At 33.1% G+C, this 13,934-nt stretch overlaps 1 pseudogene; it reads left to right on the top strand.

Moving 5' to 3' along the window:
- Window positions 1-2,711: 2,711 nt before the first annotated feature.
- On the top strand, window positions 2,712-7,540 carry LOC133668630 (G-type lectin S-receptor-like serine/threonine-protein kinase At4g03230; annotated as a pseudogene).
- The last annotated feature ends 6,394 nt before the right edge of the window (window positions 7,541-13,934 follow it).

Genomic DNA, 13,934 nt, shown 5'->3' with positions numbered 1-13,934 from the left:
GATTTTTTTTAAAATAAAATATAATGAAAATGTTATTATTTTTTTATGTTTAATTTGTTTAGATGATAAAAATAAAGTAATTAACAAGTAATACGAATAAAAGCATTACTAGTTCTTCTTGCAGCACTTTCGAGGATTATGAGTCGCCAGGTGCCACCATGACTAGGAACTTAAGACATATATACCCTTTTTTTATGCAAGCTTGTTGAGTGCAATGACACCTCACAAACGGGGTGCCTGATCTGTGCAGAATGTATATATTGAGAAGTATATTGTGTAATGGAAGTCAGATCTAGGCATTCAAGTTTGTTTTATTTCTTTGCATGATTTAAAAATAAACAATGATGAATGATTTTTTAATAGTTAATTTTAATGAATGAATAGAATTTTAGGTTTACAAGTATGGAAGTTGCTCGTACAATAACATTGATGATGAAATCATTGATAGAAGTGTCTTTATTTCAATGAAGTCAGGTTTCTAAAAATATTTAATGGGAGCCTATGATTGATGCATGATACAGAAAGTTCAAGGTTAGTATATATATAACCAATTTTTTAATTATTATTTAACTCAATCATTTTTTTAATTTAATGAACTAATTATTTAATAAAATTGACGTGAAGGAAAAGGTTAGTATATGCTTTCTTTTGCAGGTTACAACTCTTGAACACGATCTAAGACCAATGAAACTTTTTGTTTAAACTCACATGCGAAATAAGGATTGTAGGAATAAAATGCAACGACTTGTGGATAACCGAGCTTAGAAGCTCGTAATAAGTTGGATCTCAACAATTTTGTTCTTAAATTATTATTTTTTTTAATTTTTTGACTATTTTTTTCATGAAACTTATAACACCTGATTATAGGATAAATACATGGATGATCCTTCATCCAAAACTCGATTTGAATTTGTGGTTAGAGGCTGAATCATTTAGTGAACCTAATAGAAATTGGGTTTAAAATATCTTAAACACTACAACTAAGGATATGCGGACGGGTCATAGTATATCGATCATTGGTTTCTCACAATTAAGTTTGAGTTCTCAATCTCTGGTTTTCTAGGAAATTATATGAGAATAAATTGAGGCTCAGATGACCCAACTTAGTGCTGAGATGATCCAAATTGATCTGAAACAAATAAACATAAGCGATTGTACAAGGAGCTATTGTACCGAGGAGCTATTGTCAAGCCTCGGTGATCCATGTTGCAATTAAAATTCCAGTGAAAACGTTTGCCTTGAATAATGGTTCATCTTCTTCTTCCCTTTCTAGTTTCTCCTCCTCCTTTGCCCCTGTTTGTTTTTTTTCTCAACTCGGTTTTATGATAAATAAATAATAAATAAAAGAGAGATCTTACTGATATTGACTTGCGATTTGAAGTAAGGAAAAGCAAATCCCATCATCCTTGGCTGAGTAGTTTATCTTTTCAAGTTGAAGATTACCATGTGCATAGAGGTGAACAAAAAACTGAAAAACCGATTAAATTGAGAAAATCAGAAAAAAAATAATAGAAAAAACCGAACCGTAAAAAAAACCAGATTAAAACGATTAAAATTTTGAAAAAACCAACCGGTTCGGTTTGGTTTTGGTTTTATAAGCTTAAAACAAAAAAAACCGAACCGAACCCAAACAAAAAAAACCGGAAAAAACCGAGTCAAACCGAAAAAACCGAGCCAAACCGGTTTTTGTCCTAAAAAACCAAACTGAACCAAAATCAGTTGATTTGAACCGGTTTTGATTTTCTTTTTTAAAAAATTTCGGTTTGATTACTTGTTTTTTAAAAAAACCAAATCGAACCGAAAATGATCACCCCTAATGTGATCTACCTCATTGTTCACCTAGTTCCTTCTTGTGTCTCCTTTCTCTCTTTGTAGTTTATGTGCTTTAAATAAATTTTATTCAAACTAATATTTTTTAAATTAATAATAAGAATTTAATTTTTTTATTTTTATTTCTTTTATTTTTTTAAAAAATATTATATAAACTACTGATGGATTTACCAGCAGAATAAGTCTCTCAAAGAGTTCAAGAAAGTTGGAAAACAATTACATGTCTTTGCCATTGAATTTTATAGATAGAATTACCGATGAAATAAGTTAGTGAGAATTCAAAAAAATTACAAGAATTGCCACTAACATTATATGAATCACCAACAAGATAATTTTGTCGGTATTATGAACTCAATCATAGATGGAATTACCAATGAGTTATTCTTTCGGTGATTTGTCATACTCATCGATAAAATTACCGATGGAATGATGCCAATAATTTTTTTGTTTGACACACTTTTTCCTTTTGAAAATCTATCGGTGATTATATTACTGACATAATGACCAACAAAATAGAAATCATCGAAGATAAGTCTTTTGACGACCACTTACCATCCGTCATTCGGTCAACAAAGTTTTTCTTGACAGAATTTGTGTTTAATACCAACGAATTATTCCATCAGTATTATGTAATATTCTAGTTGTAATTAAAATAATCCGAAAACACATAAAAATACATTAATTTAACGTCTTTTCAAGCTAAATATACTTTTAAAATACATTCAAAATACAGTTTCAACCGTAAAAAACAAACAGATACTAAGTTTGAAATGTAGACATATAATTTAATTTCAATTAATATGTAAACGGGTTCGAAGATAACTTTTTATCATCAACTTCATAAAAAATTACAAAGGAAATGTTATAATCCCTGTCTCATAATGAGTGTCCATTGTAATACCCTTTTGACAGCTATTCTATGGCAAAGCTTTGAACATCCAACTGATACATTTCTTTCAGGTATGAAGATGAGTGGGAATCTAAAATTGACTTCATGGAGAAGTCAAGTTGATCCAAAAGAAGGTAACTTCACATTTCAGTTAGATGAAGAAACGAACCAGTTTGTTATCGTCAATGACTATATAACGCTTTGGATTAGTGGGGACTCAAGTGATTTCTTTAGCTCAGAAAGAATGCCTGATGGAATAGTATATTTTCTATCGAACTTCACCAGATCTGTTCCAAATTCAAAAGGCAGCAGAACAACTCGATCACCCTCGGATTATAATAATACAAGGATTAGGTTGGATGTTAAAGGGGACCTACAATACTGGACCTTCGATGTGTATACAAATTGGTATTTGCAATGGTTTGAGCCGAGAGACAAATGCAGTGTGCTTAATGCCTGTGGGAACTTTGGAAGCTGCAATCTATACAATAGGTTGGCTTGCAGATGTTTGCCCGGATTAAAGCCTAACTCACAGGAAAATTGGAGGAATGGAGATTTCTCTGGTGGTTGCATCAGAAGCGCTCCCGTATGTAAGAATGACACCTTCTTGAGCTTGAAGAATATGAGAGTTGGGCAACCAGACATTAAATTTGAGGCTGAGGATGAAAAGCAAAGCAGAGAGGGGTGTCTCGATAAGTGCGAATGCCAAGCTTATTCCTTTGTGAAGTGGGAAGTCAATATGCGAAGGGACAGAAAACCTGGCTAGAACACTTGCTTGATCTGGATGGATGATCTTAAAGATCTTCAGGAGGAATATTCTTATGGTGGGCCCGATCTCTTTGTTCGTGTCACCGTTGCTGGCATAGGTACTTCCTTCTTTCGAATTTGTTCTTTCTCCTTTTGTTACTACAAGATTCTGTAATTACGTCAAGGATAATTTTCTCTGATAGAAGATTGCACACAAGCAGTGGACTTAATTCATAACTGAACTAAATACCAGTACTGTTTCATACCTTAAAAAAAGATCCATGTTTTGCAGAATCAAAGGCTAAAAGTTGTGAGCCTTGCGGCATAAATGTGATTCCTTATAAGTACTGGATCAGATTGTGGTGACACCATGTACTTCAGTTTCTACTGCGATAATTCCACAGGAAAACTCAGCTTTAAGACACACAACGCCACCTATAATGTCACTACCATCAATCAAGATACAAGAACATTTGTTATCCAAGAGAAAGATGTAGATGATTGTAATGCCAGTACAAGAGGTCAAATTCGGAAGTTCAACGCGTCATCTCCATTTAAGATGAACGCCTCTAAACGCTGGTGTGATACCGTGGCAGGAAATTTTATTTCCAACGTTTCATCTCAAGGTCCGGTAGAAATAGATATTGGTTGGGCGCCACCTCCAGAGCCAATCTGCTCTTCATCTTCGGACTGCGACGATTGGCCAAATTCAACTTGCAATGTAACAGGAAATGGTAAAGCGAGATGGAATAGCATTTTTTCTATCGAACTTCACCAGATCTGTTCCAAATTCAAAAGGTAGCAAAACAACTCCATCACCCTCGGATTATAATAATACAAGGATTAGGCTGGATGTTAAAGGGGAGCTACAATACTGGAACGTCGATGTGTATACAAATTGGTCTTTGCAATGGTTGGAGCCGAGAGACAAATGCAGTGTGTTTAATGCCTGAGGGAACTATGGCAGCTGCAATCTGTACAATATGTTGGCTTGCAGGTGTTTGCCAGGATTTGAGCCTATATCACAGGAAAATTGGAGGAATGGAGATTTCTCTGGTGGTTGCATCAGAAGCGCTGCAGTATGTGGGAAGAATGACACCTTCTTGAGCTTGAAGATGATGAGAGTTGGCAACCAGACATTAAATTTGAGGCTGAGGATGAAAAGCAAAGCAGAGAGGGGTGTCTCGATAAGTGCGAATGCCAAGCTTATTCCTTTGTGAAGTGGGAAGTCAATATGCGAAGGGACAGAAAACCTGGCTAGAACACTTGCTTGATCTGGATGGATGATCTTAAAGATCTTCAGGAGGAATATTCTTATGGTGGGCCCGATCTCTTTGTTCGAGTCACCATTGCTGACATAGGTGCTTCTTTCTTTCGACTTGTTCTTTCTCCTTTTGTTACTAAAAGATGCTGAAATTACGTCAAGGATAATTTTCTCTGATAGAAGATTGCAAACAAGCAGTGGACTTAATTCATAACTGAACTAAATATCAGTACTGTTTCATAACTCAAAAAAAGCTCCATTTTTTTTTTGCAGAATCAAAGGCTAAAAGTTGTGAGCCTTGTGGCGTAAATGTGATTCCTTATCCTCTAAGTACTGGATCAGATTGTGGTGACACCATGTACTTCAGTTTCTACTGCGATAATTCCACAGGAAAACTCAGCTTTAAGACACACAACGCCACCTATAATGTCACTACCATCAATCAAGATACAAGAACATTTGTTATCCAAGAGAAAGATGTAGATGATTGTAATGCCAGTACAAGAGGTCAAATTCAAAAGTTCAACACGTCATCTCCATTTAAGATGAACGCCTCTAAACGCTGGTGTGATTCCAATGTTTCATCTCAAGGTCTGGCAGAAATAGATATTGCTTGGGAGCCACCTCCAGAGCCAGTCTGCTCTTCATCTTCGGACTGCGACGATTGGCCAAATTCAACTTGCAATGTAACAGGAAATGGTACAGCGAGATGCCTCTGCAATTCAATTTTTTGGTGGGATGGCATGGCTCTAAATTGCGTTCATGGTGAGCACTCTATATCTTGCTTCAAACTGCAAAAGTAGTGAAAACCATAAGTTTCATCCAGTTTAATTTATTATAATGCGCATACCCCCTTCTCTTTCTTGAAGTTGTCGATGGACAAGCAGGAGGATCTTCGAGAAAAAAGAAACCATTGTCTTTGATTGTAGGAGTTACAATTGCTAATGTCATAGTTCTATCAAGCATCTTCCCTTACACCTGCATTTTTATGAGAAAGAAGGCCAAACGACGAGGTAAATAGACAAATTTTCAAGCATCTTCCTTTACACCTGCATTTTCCTCATGTAATTAGCAGTTGTCTTGTTGAAATTTCAGAAAGCCAGCAAAATAGTGAAAGAAATGCAGCTCTTTTGTATGGCACTGAGAAACGGGTCAAGAACTTGATAGATGCAGAAGAGTTCAAGGAAGAAGATAAGAAGGGCATAGATGTACCTTTCTTTGATTTAGACAGCATACTAGCTGCTACGGATTATTTTTCAGAAGCAAAGAAGCATGGAAGAGGGGGCTTCGGACCTGTTTACAAAGTAATATTTACGTTAATCATTGGAATTTTTGTGTCTGACAAGTTTTCTGGCAGAATTTTACCTGCATGGCAACTTTGGTTTCAGGGAAAATTTCCAGGAGGTCAAGAAATCGCAATAAAACGACTCTCTAGTGTTTCAGGACAAGGCCTAGAGGAGTTTAAGAATGAGGTGATCTTGATTGCTAGATTGCAGCATCAGAATCTTGTCAGACTAGTAGGCTATTGCATAAAAGGAGATGAAAAGATTTTACTCTATGAATATACAAAAGCTTAGATTCCTTCATATTTGGTTAGTCTCTAAACAGATTCATCATTTTTGTTTTATAAATGTACGTTTGCAGCACTCATGGTTGCTAATTTTTGTTCTTATGGAAATGGAAAACCTCTGAAGATCGAGATCTGGGAATGTTACTGGATTGGGAGATGCGCTTTGATATCATTTTAGGAGTTGCTAGAGGTCTTCTTTATCTCCACCAAGATTCTAGACTCAGGATTATTCATCTTGATATGAAAACGAGCAACATTTTATTAGATGCGGAAATGAATCCCAAAATTTCTGACTTTGGATTGGCAAGGATGTTCGAAGGCAAACAAACCGAAGGGAGCACCAACAGAGTTGCTGGAACTTAGTAAGTATCAGATCCTATCAACATTGATATTAATCAGACATACATTCATACGCAAACATTCATTTTTTGCATCCTCCAATCCCACAATCATGTCTTGGTTAATGCTGAATTAGGTGTCTGAATCCAGCTGAGTTACTGATTCTTGTGAAAATTGTTGTAATGCAGTGGGTACATGTCGCCAGAGTACGCATTAGATGGCTTATTCTCTGTCAAATCTGATGTTTTTAGTTTCGGCGTAGTTGTAATTGAGATTCTTAGTGGGAAAAGGAACACAGGATATTTTAATTCTGATGAAGCCCAAAGCCTTCTAGCTTATGTAAGTTCAACCGTGCTAATCTAATGTTTTATCATTTGATAAGCTATGCTGACTTAAACTTCAAAATTCCAGGCTTGGAGATTATGGAGAGAAGACAAGGCATTGGATTTAATGGACGAGACATTACGTGATAGTTGCAACACCAATGAGTTTCTGAGGTGTGTAAATGCTGCACTCTTGTGCGTACAAGATGATCCATCCGACCGTCCGACCATGTCAAATGTTGTTGTGATGCTTAGCAGTGAAACTGCAAACTTGCCGGTTCCTAAGAACCCAGCCTTTTTTATACGAAGAGGCCTTTCTGGCACAGCTTTTGCTTCAAGTGAACAAGAGAGAGGCCTTTCTGGCACAGCTTCATCTTCAAGTAAACAAGAAAGAAGCATCGATACAGCGATTGCTTCAGACGAAGTTAGATAATTTCCAGTCAATTTGCATAAAATCTTGGAAAGTTTCTCAATCTTCAAATGGGAAGGTTTTTTTTTTTTTCCCGTGGTAAAATCTCATGTTTTTCCATGACAGAATTCGTGTCTAATTAGTCCTGTTCTGCAATTGTAATCAAAACCCATTTCAGAACTTCATTATTGTATCTGTGTAATTCCCCGTAAACAATTTTTCTTTCAAGTGTTCTCCATTGTTATTATCAATTCGTTTAAATTTAGAATCCTAGCAAACTTTGAATACTTTCAACGTTATGTCAAGTTGCTTGATCAGATTCCACACAGTAGTATTTCTTCTTAGGCGACATTAACCCTTTTTGAGCATCATAATCCATACAGGGTGCCAATGGTTTTAACAGGTTATCACCAGATAATCCCCAATATCTCTTTAAGGAGACAAAGCATCATATAATTTTCAACCACCCCTCACAATTCACCAACCATTGCAGCTGCACATTACTTAAATCATGGGAAAAACAATCTCTTCTGACAAATCAAGCCCACTCCACGATCCTTCTTTCACCATGCTTTCTTCTTCTCTTTGTGATCTTCTTTAGACTCTGCATTTTGAAATTCTTAAACTCAGTTTCAAGGGTTCCATGGAGAATCCAAAACCATTTCAAAAAGGCACAGATACTGGCCTTGCCTACAATCCAATCTTCGGAAGGTCCAAGGATATCAGCCTAATATCAATTTGTCCAAGCCGACGTCTATCAATGGTCAAGGAAGAGTAGGAAGACATTTCTCCACCGGTTTGTATAGTCAAAAAGTCTCCTGAACATCATTATCATTGTTGGGCTCTTATAATTGCTAAGTAAATTTTGCAATAATTCAACATGTTTGTTTTATATCGGATATTGTTTTAGTTTTTTTTTGGATGCCATAACTTTTGTTTGTGATGGAGAATATCATTATAACATCATAAACAACATAAATATACAGGTATTTAGGCATTTTAAGATGAGCTCTTTGCCTTTTCCATTTTAAAGATCTTTTAATTTTCCATCTCACCAAATATATCATCAAATATATTATTGAAGTAGAATTTCAATTTAAATCTTGTTTGTTTGCTAAAAAATAGATTTTATTTTAAAAATAATTTTCATGAAAAGTAAATTTCTAGAAAACATATTTTTTTTCTTTCAGTATCATTGTAATCAGGCATGTGAAATCAATAATTCTCAACGAATATCTTAATTTCTGGACAGGAGACTGTTCTTGTAAAAACTCCACCCGGAGATATTAGGTTCACGAGAACACTTACCTATGCTTGGCATCGTGAATTTTCTAACTCCGCGGGCTTTTGTTTGGCATTGTGAATGTCGAGTCAGTTTCTTGGTCGACATTTCCTGTGTTGTTTGCTTTATTCATTCATATTATACGTCACACAATGTTCGCTTATGTGAATAACATATGATGCTATTCAGCACCATGTGGATCATGCTTTGGGCAAACAAGCCAGATTTCTCCTTACTCATGGCAGTTGATTTTGAGGGTTCAAACCGTGGGGACAGTTTTCAAATGATTTTGTGTAATGCTGAGTCTCACGAGCTTAACTGTTAGCAGTACTTTCATGGCTTACACACACACACACGACTTACAATCTCACCATCAGTTCCCTTGAAGACTGGAGCCAAAGCAAAGCAGCAAGAAATGGATTTTAATAGTCATGATTAAGGATAAAATAATATTATTTTAATTCTACAGAGAAAACACTAGCAGGGTGAGATGATTTATTGTAATGATATTTTCTTTTTCTTTTTTATTCTCTACTTAAAATTTACACTAGTTATTCAAAATTTCAGAATTGTCTTCTTATTTATTGAAATTTCAACTTTAATCTTTATTTTTTTGATTTTTAATTTATGTTTTTGATTATTTTGTAAAATTTTAATTTGTTTCTAATTTCATTATTGAATACAAATTTGTGATATTTTATTTTTTTCAACTTGGTACTTATTTTTTTGATTTTTTTCTTACATCTTATTGTTAAATTAATTTTTTTTTCAATTTCACCCTTCAATAAGAAATTACCCGTGTTATAAGTTTATTATGCTAACTCGAGGTGACTCAGGCTGGTTTATTTTTATTTTTTTAATTTAATTTCATCATTCTATATTTAGTTAACTGAGTATTAAGCTATATCGTTTTAATTTTCATTGAAAAACAGTTTTTTTTCAAGGTATCATAATTATTTTTTTTATTTAGTTTATTTGATGTCATTGTCTATTATTATTTTTTATCATATAATTAAAATAAAAACCAACTTATTTAATCCAGTTAGATCTATGAACCAAGTCGTAGATTTTTTTCCTTCTTCAGTACTCGCTTGTGACATCTCAATATCTTATTTTTATAAAAAATAAAATAATTAATCTTACCCCGAACGTAGCACAATTCCATAAATCTAGTGTGTACTAATCTGAGTACAAATTGAAAAAATACAGAAGATGAAAATGTCTCAAACTAAAAAAAATCTCTTTATATAGTAAAAAAGCCTCCTGAACATCATTATCATTGTTGGGCTCTTATAATTGCCAAGTAAATTTTGCAATAATTTGTTTTATACCAGATATTTTTTAGGTTTTTTTGGATGCCACAACTTTTGTTTGTGATGGAGAATATCATTATCACATCATAAACAACACAAATATACAGCTATTTAGGCATTTTAAGATGAGCTCTCTCTCTTTTCCATTTTAAAGATCTTCTAATTTTCCATCTCACCAAATTATCATTGAAGTAGAATTGGAACTTGTTATTTTAGTAGGCAAATCTTGTTAGTTTATTTGTTAGAAAATAGTTTTTTTTTTAAAGTAGTTTTTATGAAAATTAAATTTCTAGAAAACATATTTTTTTTCCTGATTTTTAGCAATGTTATAGAAAATGAGTTGGAAAACACTTTCTAGTATTTGACTACATCATGAAAAATGAGCGGAAAAATAATTTTTTAATGTTTAATTTTTTTCAAGTTTATTAAAAGAATAAAGACCAAATCTAACGGATCAAAAGGTTGAAAGATGATGAAATTGAAAAAATATTCAAATTTTATAAATTATTTTAAATAAAACAAATAACAATTAAAATAATAGAAACTAAATATGACAAATAAAAAGTTGATAATTGATGAAATTAAAAAAAATTAATGTCAAAGATTATTTAAAATAAAATAAATATAAATAAAAAGAACAGGGACCAAATTTAATGGATAAAAAAATTTCAATTAAAAAAAGATAAGAGAAAAATAAATAACAATAAAAAAATTATGATCAAAGTTGATATAAAAATCAAATTAAATTATAAGAAACTAAATTAATGATAAAATTTGATATAATAAATAAATAATAGGATATTTTTGAATTTTTGTAACTTTTAGAAATTGTAATATTCCACTTAAAATAAAAAAAAATATTTTTAAAAAAATTAAACTAATTTTTTTATTGATTGAAAAGTATTTTTCATTAATCAACTTTTTCTAATAATAAATATCAAAAAATTTAGAAAATAATTTTAAGAAAATAACTTTTCAGATAATAAAAGGTGAAAAAGACAAAAATGGAAGACCACGACTTCAATCAATAAAAAACAAACGAAACTTTTCATGGACCAATAATAAAAGGTGAAATAGACAAAAATGGAAGACCATGACTTCATCTGGTAATCTGTACTGTTCAGATTACTGAATTCTATCCCTCTTTTCCTCAGACACGCCAAAATCTGCAGCCTAATAGAACTAGGTGGTTTCTGTGGTCCCTCCAGTTTACTAGCATTAATGTTCTCGGCTAGATATCAGCTTGTACTAACATTACATTTGCATTTCAGCCATTAGTTCAGACCTGACATTGACACTGTGCATCATGAAACTTGCTGTTCAGTCAACTGGTAACGTCACTGTCTAATTGGAAAACACCACCAGGAGAATATTCTAGTGAAAAGGAACAAACATAAAGTGATAAAATCAGCTAAAAACGTGTTGATTAGTTAGAAGTAGACTAATTTGTGGTAAATGAGCTATCTGCTATTGCTTGGACCCCTGAAAGGGGTAGAAAGAAAGAGGACTAGTCAGTTAGCTATGTAATAATGCTGCTGGTAATACAAGGTTGGGCAGTGACATTCTCTGATGATGGATGTGAAAGAAAGAACGAGAATTCAAACAGCCCATATCACGATTTCTGCAACCAACATGGTGTCTAGCATCTTCTCATCATTCACACTCTTTCTTTTTCTTAGTTCTTGGATGTGCTCGGCCAGGGATAACATGACATCGTCCACTACTCCACTCAGGGAAGAAATGGGAGAAACTCTTGTTTCTTCTGGAGAAAGATTTGAACTTGGATTCTTTACTCCATATGAGAGAAATGATGGCAAGAAATACCTAGGCATCTGGTATTACAGTTACAGCCCTCAAACTGTTGTGTGGGTTGCTCATGGATTCCGGGAGCTCGTTGAAGCTCATGGATTCCGGGAACTTAGTCTTGATCCAAGAAGCTGCAAATGGACATATATGAGTGCACGACCCTGACCTCATAATTTTCTAAATTAAAGGACTACAATAAATTCGTGTCCTGCATGGGAATATAAGAAAAATTGCATTAAAGCATAGTTATTAAACCTGGATCGGCCTGGCGAGTTGACCCGGGACCCGGTCAACCCAGTGGCTGGACCGGTTCGAGTATGGTAAAAGACGAGCCAATGTAAAAATTCAGCAAAACCCGGTCGACCCTGACTTTGCGACATGGACGAACCTGGACGAGACCCCTTTTTTGTTTTCAAATGTAGTTTTTTTTTATACCCCTGTTTTTTTTTTTAGTTAGTTATTAACCATTTTCAAAGTTCACTATATAAATACTAGAAGAATGTTTTATTTTTTCAATGTGAGACTTGAAACCCTTTAGTATATATACTATATGTTCCTAAGAAAAAAGTTATTTTTTTAATGTGAAATTTGAAGCCCTTTAATATATATACTCTATATATGTTCACAAGGAAAAAGTTATGTTTTTTTAATATGGGATAAAAAAATTTTTGGTTTAAATACTTCAACTTAAAAATAAACATGGTATCTTTTCAACGTAAGATTTGAAGGATTTGAAACCCTTAAGTATATATATATTCTATATTCACAAGAAAAAAATTTATTTTTTCAATGTGGAATTTGAACCCTTTAGTATATGTACTATATATTTACAAGAAAAAAGTTATGTTTTTTCAATATGGGATAAAAAACTTTTTAGTTTAAATACTTCAACTTAAAAAAATAACATAACATCTTTTCAATGTGAGATTTGAAGGATTTGAAGCCCTTTAGTATATACTAGTTACATGACCCGCGCGATGCCACGGGTCAATGGTTTTTGCATAAAAAATATCAAAAAAAAGTTAAGATTTAAAAGTATTAGGTTTTTTTGTAAAGCTACACCCAAGAGTCTTGGGTGTGGCTACAACGCCTGACCCAAGAGTAATATTTATAATATTAATAATAACATTAAACTTGCATGACCCAAGTTTAAGTGGATCTGACTGCAATACCAGACCCAATAGTCTTGGATGTGGGTCTAGCTGCAAGGTCGTGTCATAAAAGTGTGTTAATTAAATAGATTAATTGAAAAGAAAAAAACAAAGAAAAAAAACCAAAAGGAAGAAAAAAATTAATGAAGAAAAAGAAAAAAAAATCTGAATTAACTGGGTTAACCCTTCAAACCAGGTTAACCCGTCAAACCTTGGATTCGTGTCGTGAAAATTTGATAACTGAATAGAAAAAAAAATTGACAGGTTAACATAAAATTAACTGGGCTAACCCGTCAAACCCGGGATCCGTGTCATGAAAGTTTGATAACTAAATTAAATGAAAAAAATTAATTAAAAAGGAAAAAAACAAAAAAAAGACATCAGTCTTTTCATTGTGGACTCAGTATGCAGTCTACAGTTAAAGACATAAAAACAACAAAAAAGAAAAAAGAAAAAAAATACTAAAAGCATCAGTCGATAAGTAAATAGAAAAAAATTTATTATTGATGAAATAAATTAAATAAAAAAATATTAAATAAAAAGAAACAATAAAAGAAAAAAAACTTATAAGAAGAAAAAACTAATGAAGAAAAAGAAAAAAAAATCTAAATTAACTGGGTTAACCCGTCAAACCTGAGATCCGTGTCATGAAAGTCTGATAACTAAATAGAAAAAAATTTAATATCAACAAACCAAATAAAAAAAATTAATTAAAAAAAAGAAGAAGAAGGCATCAGCCTTTTCACCGTGTACTGCACTGTGCAGTCCACAGTGAAAGGCATAAAAAAAAGCAAAAAAAAAAAACAAAAACTAAAGGCTTCAGCCTTTTCACTGTGGACTGCATATAATATTAAAAGATGAAATCGGAAGAACAAAACTAATGAGAAAAAAGAAAAAAATCTGAATCAACCGGGTTAACCCGTCAAATTAGGTTAACCTGCCAAACCTGAAATTTGTATCATGAAAGTGTGATAACTAAATAGAAAAAAGATTTATTATTAATGAAATAAA

This window comes from Populus nigra, chromosome 11 (assembly GCF_951802175.1).
Source record: "Populus nigra chromosome 11, ddPopNigr1.1, whole genome shotgun sequence".
In the NCBI taxonomy this organism is placed as follows: Eukaryota; Viridiplantae; Streptophyta; class Magnoliopsida; order Malpighiales; family Salicaceae; genus Populus; species Populus nigra.
The sequence above is the reverse complement of the archived record's forward strand: the minus strand, read 5'-3'. Positions and strand labels throughout refer to the sequence as shown.